The sequence below is a fragment of the Ipomoea nil genome, unplaced genomic scaffold (assembly GCF_001879475.1).
Source record: "Ipomoea nil cultivar Tokyo-kokei standard unplaced genomic scaffold, Asagao_1.1 scaffold0688, whole genome shotgun sequence".
Classification (NCBI taxonomy): domain Eukaryota; kingdom Viridiplantae; phylum Streptophyta; class Magnoliopsida; order Solanales; family Convolvulaceae; genus Ipomoea; species Ipomoea nil.
Window position 1 is genome coordinate 1,621,331 of NW_017617116.1, and position 9,607 is coordinate 1,630,937.

Genomic DNA, 9,607 nt, shown 5'->3' on the forward strand with positions numbered 1-9,607 from the left:
ACCAACTTTCTTTTTATACACATACATTTATTATTCAAAAATTGTCACTCATAATATGGTAAATGCATATTTTGAATAAATGATTAATAATTAAATTTATCTAGAGCCAGAAAGCAAGGACTAAATTGGTATTTTCATTCTCTAAGCTTGGTAGTAAATAAACAAGGTTGTATTCAAAATACTTTTTTAATTGATCTAAAAGAGGTATAGTTCAATGAAAAAGACTTAATTCAATTTCTCATCTAAAGATGTTCGTTTTTTAGTCAAGGTCATGTCTCCCAAAAAATTAATATTAAAAAGTGGAGTGGTTATACCAGCGAGTATGTGCATGTGTTACATTTGTGTGTACATTGTTCATAGTACCATTGACAAAATGTGATGACACTCCAAGTCAAGGACAACTATTTATAGTACCATTGACAAGTTTTCGTGAAAATATTGTAGCAATTGCATTTTTGCTAAAAGTATATTGATACCGTCGAAATTGGGAGATTTGCAATCCAAACACACATTGGTGCACTATTAATTGCAGATGAGAGGATTATACCTTGTCTTATATGATGTTGAAAATTATACAAAAGTTGTAAAATGTTGTTTGCTAGAGGGATATCACAAACTTGGCAACTCACAAACTGCGCCTCCAAACCACCTAGGGTTGTGAATATTTCGGCTTAAGCCCAATTTTTTCCGTGTTCGACCTGGAAAAGTACATATCGAATCAGATTCAACCCGGTTCGGGTCCAACCCAAAGAGAACCTTGTTGCAATGTTGTTCTTCGGTTCAGGTATTGGGTTCGAAATTATAGAGTCGAATCTGACCAGAAACCCAAGATATATGGATACTATAAATAATTAAATTAGGGTTACAGAGTCTAGACTATTCTCTTCATCCTCGGCCTCATTTCATTCTCACTTCTTTCCCCCTCTCTTCTTTCTTTGTTTTTCTCTCACAACTTGCCCTCTCTTCTCTACTCTCTCTCTTTCTCTTAGATCTCATCCCTCACACTTTGTGTCTCTCAGACTCTCACCTTCTCCGGTCTCCGCCGCACACTCTCCGCGACTCCGCCTCTCACCCCGACATCTCTGATTCTCACCTCGGTGTCTCCGATTCGATTCCCACCCCGGCGTCTCCGACTCTCATCCCAGCGTCTCTGCCTCTCACCCAAGTATCTATGGCTCTCCGCCCTCTACTCTCTCAGTTTTCGCCTTCGCTTTAGCTACTCAGTCACTCCCGTGTGAGTCCCCTCTCTCTCGCTTGACCTTTGAGTCGCCTCTTACCTCTCAATCCCTCATTCTCTCAACTCTCTATTTAAGAAATCTTGGATCTCCTTTGGGGCTTCAACTGACTTGTTACTTGTGAGTTGTGACCGTAGTCCACCAGTCCGCTCCTCAAAGACCACCGTCAAAGCCTAAATCTAGCAGGTAATGTTTACTTTATTTGTTTGTTTTTCTTTCAGAAAATTAAATCTTTAATAGTTTTTAAATATTTATATATTGGACATTATATTTTTTTTCACATTGAGCTTGGGAAAGACAAGTATAAATAAAATAAGAGTGATGCTGCATTTCTTCATATGCAAGATTTAAATCCATATTAATCATATACAGATTTCGTATTTGGAACCTAACTCATGTCCCATCAACAAAATTTGATGCCACTCTTAGTTGATGACGACTAGTAACAATGCAACTGGCTAGGTAGTAACCTATTAAATACCATTGCAATTGTATTTTATTGCTAAAAGCGAAGTATATTGATGCAATCGTATTGGGAGATTTCAAATTCAAAAGATATTTGTGCATCACTAAGTACATGTGAGAGGACAACATCATTTCTTATATATAATGTTCAAAACGGTATGGAAGTCGTGTGGTGTTTGGAAAAAGAATATCACAAACTCGATAACTCACTGGATTGCAAATATTGATTAGAACAACTACATTTGTATGTTTGAAATTCAAACTACTTCTTGACATGAGGATGTTAGAACTTAAATGTATGAATGGAAAAAAAAAAAAAAAAAGAACATTAGAGGAAGGTTTGATACAAAAAACGATAATGCGAGCTCGTGTATGGGTGTTGTGGGTGTGAAAGAGCAACCCACTGATTGGTTTTGGGTGGATTTTTCCAGCCCACCTTTTCTAAAAAATGAAATTTTAAAATAATATTAAAATTAGAGCGATTACTAGTGGGGGCGTGCGGTGTACGTGTGCACTTTGTTTTTGTTTTTGTTTTTTTTTTCTTTTGATTTTTTTTTATTAGTACATAAGTTGTTCTTTGTTTCGAAAAATGATATCACAAACTTGACATACCACCCACTTCCAAATATTGATTGAATCACCTGCATTCATATGTTGGGAATTAAAACTATTTCCTCACATGACGATGTGAAAATTTAAAAATAATAGCAAAAAAATAATAAGAAAGAACAAGAGAGGATTCTTTGACACAAGAGTAATAATATATATACCTATATATATAGGTGTAAATTGTAAGCTAGGATCCACAAGAAATGCATACTTTTCACTTAGAATAGATATAATTTAATTTATTTCAAACAAATAATAAATGGAGTTTCAATACAAACCTTAAATTGTATATTAGTTCTTACCATAATATAAAATATCAAACTATTTAGTCAATATATTATTAAAATTTTTAATTTGATTTCTATATTATTTAATACTGAGTTAATACCTTATTTAGTTATTGACTATAGTGATTTTTTATTTTTTTTTTGCTTTATTAGGTCCTAAATTTTGATAATTTTAATAAACATAGTTACGGTTTTAGTTATAGAATATTTTTAAATATATAATTTCAATGACAGTTGTATTGTAATTTTTCGTGGTAATTAAATTTGAATGGTGGACCAGCCTTTTTACGACTGTAATTAATAGAATTTCCATATTAAATTGAATTGTGGACCAACCTTCTTTTTATACCTAATATGGAAAATGCATATTTCGAATAAATGATTAATAATTAAATTTATCTAAAGCTTGAAAGCAAGGACTAAATTGGTATTTTCATTCTCTTAGCTTGGTAGTAACAAAACAAGGTTGTATTCAAAAGACTTTTTTAATTGATCCAAAAGAGGTATAGTTCAGTGAAAAAGATTTAATTCTATTTCTTATCTAAAGATGTTCGTTTTTTAGTCTAGGTCAGGTCTCCCAAAAAATTATTATTAAAAAGTAGAGTGGTTATACTAGCGAGTATGTGCATATGTGTTACATTCGTGCGTACATTGTTCATTTTTTTTTTTCTGAGGACACTAAAGGATGTATCCAACAAAGATCTAAATATGTTTCTTTCTAACCCTAAGCTATGTCCCGAAACAAAATGTGATGACACTCCAAGTCAAGGACAACTAGTTATAGTACCATTGATAAGTTTTCGAGAAAATATTGTAGCAATTGCATTTTTACTAAAAGTATATTGATGATGTCGAAATTGGGAGATTTGCAATCCAAACACACAATGGTGCACTATTAATTGCAGATGAGAGGATTATACCTTGTCTTATATGATGTTGAAAATTATACAAAAGTTGTACAATGTTGTTTGCTAGAGGGATATCACAAACTTGGCAAGTCACAAACTGCGCCTCCAAACCACCTAGGGATGTGAATATTTCGGGTCAAGCCCAAATTTTTCCGTGTTAGACCCGGAAAAGTACATATCGGATCGAATTCAACTCGGTTCGGATCCAACCCAAACAAAACCTTATTTTAATGTTGTTCTTCGGTTCGGGCATTAGGTTCGAAATTTTAGAGTCGAATATGTGTGAAAGTGAGTTTCAGTAATTTATTGACTGTAACCACAAGAGTTTAAATACTCATACAAAGCCAAAAAGAAAGGAACAGTTACACCTGAACCTTAAGACTAGGAAAAACAAATAAACACAAACCAGGAAAAAAATAAGAGGCCTAGACTAAATCTTAACACGCCCCCGCAAGATTGAGGCTCCATCAGTGAGCCCAAGCTTGGATCGGAACGCCGCAAACAAACGCAAACTAAGAGGTTTAGTCAGAAGATCAGCCACCTGCTCAGTGGAACAGTGGAACGGACATAACGAATGCGCAGGGAGCCCGAAGTAACCTGTTCACGCACAAAAAAATAGTCAAGTGCCAAGTGCTTCATCCGTGAGTGAAAGACCGGATTTTTGCACACATATGAAGCACTCAGGTTGTCAGTGACTAACAACGGTGTAGATTGCTGGCGAACCCCAAACTCACACAACAAACTCTGAACCCACATAACTTCAGCAGCAGAATTGGCAAGTGCCCGGAACTCGGCCTCCGTGGAAGAACGTGAAACTGAACGCTGTTTTGTAGATTTCCAGGAAATGAGATTCGAGCCAAAAAACATACAATAGGCCGTGGTAGAACGACCCCCATCACGAACACCACCCTAGTCAGAATCTGAGTAAGAAACAAGAGTGAGTGGACAGCCACGCCTGAAATATAGACCAAAGTGTAGAGTACCTTTCAGATAACGCAGAACCCGCTTCACAGCTTGCCAATGACTCTCAGTCGGAGACGCCATAAACTGAGCCAAGCGATTCACTGTGAAGGAAATATCCGGCCTTGTGATTGCCAGGTACTGCAAACGACCAATTGCCCGGCGGTAGGTAGTGGAGTCGAACGACGTGGCATCTGTATGTAAATCAACGGACGAACACATCGGAGTAGACACCGGTTTCGCCCCCGTCATAGTAAACTGCTCCAGAATATCGACCACATACTGGCTTTGTGATAAAAACATGTCAGATGTAGTAGACACCACCTCAACACCTAAAAAATGATGTAAAGGTCCCAAATCCTTCAAAGAGAAGCGGTCTGCTAGCCGCCGGATAAAGGCGGCGACAAATGCTTCATTATTTCCTGTTACAATTATGTCATCGACATATACCAGAAAATACAGAGTGACACCACTGGAGCAATAAACAAACAAGGACGTGTCTGCTACAGATTTCTTAAAACCCATAGAAACTAAAAAATCAGATAATTCAATATACCAAGCCCTCGGGGCCTGTTTTAAACCATAAATCGCTTTCTTTAATCGACAAACATAATCCGGCCGCTGTTCGTCAACAAAACCCGCTGGTTGTTGCATGTAGACTTCTTCATAGAGTGTGCCATTCAAGAAGGCATTATTGACATCCAGCTGTCGTAACGCCCAGCCCTGTGACAAAGCTATACTCAAAATGACACGAACAGTAACTGGCTTAACTACTGGACTAAAGGTCTCAAAGTAGTCACGCCCTGGTTCTTGTAGAAAGCCCTTGGCAACCAGTCGGGCTTTGAACCTGTCCACAGAGCCATCGGCCTTGCGCTTCACCCGGAACACCCACTTGCAGCCAACGACATTGTTATTGGCCCGGGGCACTAACTCCCAGGTGCAGTTCCTCACTAGCGCAGTAAACTCATCCGTCATAGCAGCCCGCCATAAATCATCCTTCAAAGCATGGTTGACAGTGCGCGGTTCCAAGGAAGAAGCAACAGGATGTGAAGTCGTGAGATTGACAAACTTATCTCCATAATACCTGGGATTCGGTCGGCGCGGCCTAGTGGACCTCCGCACCGGGACAACCCCCACCTGTTGATCAATCGAGGACGTTACCGTAGAGTCCATGGAACCAGCAACTGACATTGCTGCCTCAGCAGATGCGAACTCTACCGGCCCCTCTCGTTGCCGATGATCTTCAGCCGGCAGAGAGGCTGCAGCCGGTGAGTCAGGCGTCGAGGACCGTTCAGTGGGCATGGCGGATACAGACGACTCCGAACCAGTGGGCTGCAGCGCTGGGTGAAGCTACAACGCACCACCAGTCGACGCGGCTATCGGAGCCTCCACAGGCGGCGCTGGTTGAGTCGTGGTGGGTGAGGAAGCCGCAGTTGAGACCGACGCTGTAGCCGCTGGTGGGAAAGAGCTGGCACAACGAGTCTCTAGTGGCTGTAGACAAATAGTACCTGCATCGCAAGATATAGGGGAAGGTAGAGGTTCATTCGAACTCAAATACTGGGGCGCAGATGAGAGTCCAGAAGCTACTAAGTCACGATAGGGAAATTCATTAGTAACAAACGTAACATGACGCGAGACATATATTCGACCACTACTGACTTCTAAACATTTATATGCAGATTGACTCAAGGAATATCCCAGGAAGACACATGGTAGGGATTTAGGGCCCAACTTTGCTGGAAAATAAGGCTTTAGCCAGGGATAACACAAACATCCAAACGGCCGTATTTTTCTATAGTTGGGTTGTTTCTGAAATAATTTTGCATATGGTGTGGAATAATTTAGAACGGGAGTAGGCATACGATTTATTAGATAGATCGCTGTTTGGAAGGCATAGGTCCAAAATGAAGAGGGCATGGACGCATAATGTAAAAGCGCCATACCACTCTCGACTATGTGCCTGTGCCGACGTTCAGCCATACCGTTGTGTTCCAGAGTGTGAGGAGGTGTAGTATAATGAGAGATTCCCAAAGTAGTAAATAGAGGTGTCAATTTGACATATTCGCCTCCATTATCAGAATAGACCGAGACAATCTTATAATTAAAGAAATTCTCGACCATACGTTTAAACTGACAAAATGTACTGTAGACATCAGATTTGAGTTTGAGGGGAAACAACCATACATACCTAGTGTAGTGGTCGACAAAATTGACATAGTACTTAAACCCGTCAACCGAAGTCGTTGACGAGCTCCACACATCTGTGTAAACCAATTGTAACGGACGGGTACTAGACATTGAACTAAAGGAAAATGGAATTTTGTGACTTTTATTGATGTGACAAGAGGTACACGCAAACATTTTAAGTTCGTCAAGCTTAAAATATACATTATTGTTTCTAAGCAAACGAGCCAGAATATTTGAACTAGGGTGACCAAACTGATGATGCCAGCGTGACAAAGAGGACTTGGTGGTTATATTCACTTGAAACCGTTGAGCTGGGAAGCTGTAGACATCACTCACGACCGGACCCTGTACGAGAGGAGTTCCCGATTGTCGATCCTTGACAACAAAATGCGTGTCAAAGAATTCAACCGAGACAGAGTTAGTCTTACACAACTTTGAAACTGAAATAAGATTTTGTTGGAGACTAGGAACGCACAATACATTAGACAACAGAAGTGACCGACTAGTTGAAGGAATTGAAACTGACCCAGTATGTGAGATTCGGAGAGACTTACCATCACCCAGCATTATCTCATTAGGCCCGGTGTAGTCCGACAGTGAGTGTAGGGACATGGCATCATTCACTGTGTGATGCGAGGCCCCTGTGTCCATGAGCCACGATTATGCGGGCGGAGTTGTGGTAGAAGTAGTATGAACCGTAGGGGATTGACGCCCGATACCTTGCGGCTCGAGTACAGCCACATTATTTTCTTTTAGAAATTTGGCTAGCTTCTTGCAAAATTTTGTGTCGTGCCCAGGATAATCACAGTAATTGCAGTATCTTGCTGGCCTGTTCCCAAAAGACCGTGACTGGTTGTGGCGGCCCCCTGAACACATGAAGCCACCTCGGCCTCGCCGATTGGTGTTTTGTGCGTCAGTCGAGCCATTAAAACGCCGTTGAGTAGCGTTAGCAGTCGGCATATGAATTTGGGAGGCTGTTTCATTATCTTTCAACAACCTCTCGTAGTCGGTGAGCACGTCATGCAGTTCACCAAATGAAACAGGATCTGTGCGTACCCGCAGAGCTGCCACAATTGGGTTGTATTCATCGCCTAGTTGCGTGAATATATGCACTACGAGGTCTTCTTCGGCGACAGGGCTTTGAGCAAGGGCCAGGTCATCGGCAATGGCTCGAATATCCCTCATATACGACTCAATTGACCGGTTGGCCTTGGGGTTTTTGGCTAGTTTCGCTTTCAACGAAACTACTCGACTTTGAGATGCAACGGCACAATTAGTGGACAGACGAGTCCACGCATCATGCGCAGAGGTGGCAGACGAAATGACCGGTTGCAGCACATCGGAGAGACTACCCAGGATTGCGCTGAGAATAATCTGGTCCTGTCTGAACCAATTGGTGTAGGCCGGATTCAACGCAGTGCGAGCTGCATCGGAATACTTAGCCGGGGCAGCTGTAGAACCGGTAACATAGCCAAGCAGGTCAAGGCCGATAAGCATGGATTCAACCTGCTTCTTCCAAATCGGAAAATTGGCTGAGGTAAGTTTGATTGGGAGGTGGGTGGTGGCATGAACATGAACGATATTTGAGGTAGTGGAAGCAGCCATGGGAAATTAAAGAGAGGGGGGTGAAAAAAAAATTGATTATTTTCTCGTCAGAGTAATGGCTCTGATACCATGTGTGAAAGTGAGTTTCAGTAATTTATTGACTGTAACCACAAGAGTTTAAATACTCATACAAAGCCAAAAAGAAAGGATCAGTTACACCTGAACCTTAAGACTAGGAAAAACAAATAAACACAAACCAGGAAAAAAATAAGAGGCCTAGACTAAATCTTAACAGAATATGATCTGAAACCCGAGATATATGGATACTATACATTATTAATTTAGGGTTACAGAAACTAGACTATTCTCTTCATCCTCCGCCTCATTTCATTCTCGCTTCTTTCCCCCTCTCTTCTTTCTTTGTTTTTCTCTCATGACTTGCCCTCTCTTCTCTACTCTCTCTTCTCTTAGATCTCATCCCTCACTCTTTGTGTCTCTCAGACTCTCACCTTCTCCGGTCTCCGCCGCACGCTCTTCGCAACTCCGCCTCTCACCCCGACATCTCTGATTCTCACCTGGGTATCTCAGATTCGATTCCCACCCCGGCGTCTCCGACTCTCATCCCAGCGTCTCTGGTCTCACCCAAGTATCTATGGCTCTCCGCCCTCTACTCTCTCAAGTTTCGCCTTCGCTTTAGCTACTCAGTCACTCCCGTGTAAGTCCCCTCTCTCTCGCTCTCACCTCTCAATCGCTCATTCTCTCAACTCTCTATTTAGGAAACCATGGATCTCCTTTGGGGCTTCAACTGACTTGTTACTTGTGAGTTGTGACCGTCGTCTACCAGTCCGCTCCTCAAATGCCGCCATCAAAGCCTAAATCTAGCAGGTAATGTTTACTTTATTTGTTTGTTTTTCTTTCGGAAAATTAAATCTTTAATAGTTTTTAAATATATATATATATATGACATTTTTTTTGCATTGAGCTTGGAAAAGACAATAGAGGATGGTTTGACACAAAAAAGGATATATAATGCGCGCTCGTGTGTGGGTGTGAAAGAGCAAAGAGCAACCCGTTGATTGGTTTTGGGTGGATTTTTGAGGTCCCACCTTTTCAAAAAAATGAAATTTTAAAATAATATTAAAATTGGAGCGATTACTAGTGGGGGTGTGCGGCGAACGTGCGCACTTTGCACATATTGTCTTTTTTCATTTGTTTTTTGTTTAGTACATAAGATGTTCTGTGTTTCGAATTGAAAAAGGATATCACTAACTTGACATACCACCGACTTCCAAATATTGATTAAATCATCTGCGTTTATATGTTGTGAATTAAAACTATTTCCTGACATGACGATGTGAAAACTTAAAAGTAATAGCAAAAAAATAAAAAGAAAGAACAAGAGAGGATTCTT

The 9,607-nt window shown here is 40.7% G+C and overlaps 1 long non-coding RNA gene across 1 annotated transcript; it reads right to left on the bottom strand.

The window, feature by feature from the left end:
* Nucleotides 1-1,109: 1,109 nt before the first annotated feature.
* LOC109175537 lies at nt 1,110-9,003 on the bottom strand. The gene is made up of 2 exons (XR_002053281.1): nt 8,938-9,003; nt 1,110-1,277 (listed from the first exon to the last, which is right to left on the bottom strand). It is a non-coding gene; the product is annotated as an uncharacterized LOC109175537 (long non-coding RNA).
* Between the last annotated feature and the right edge of the window lie 604 nt (nt 9,004-9,607).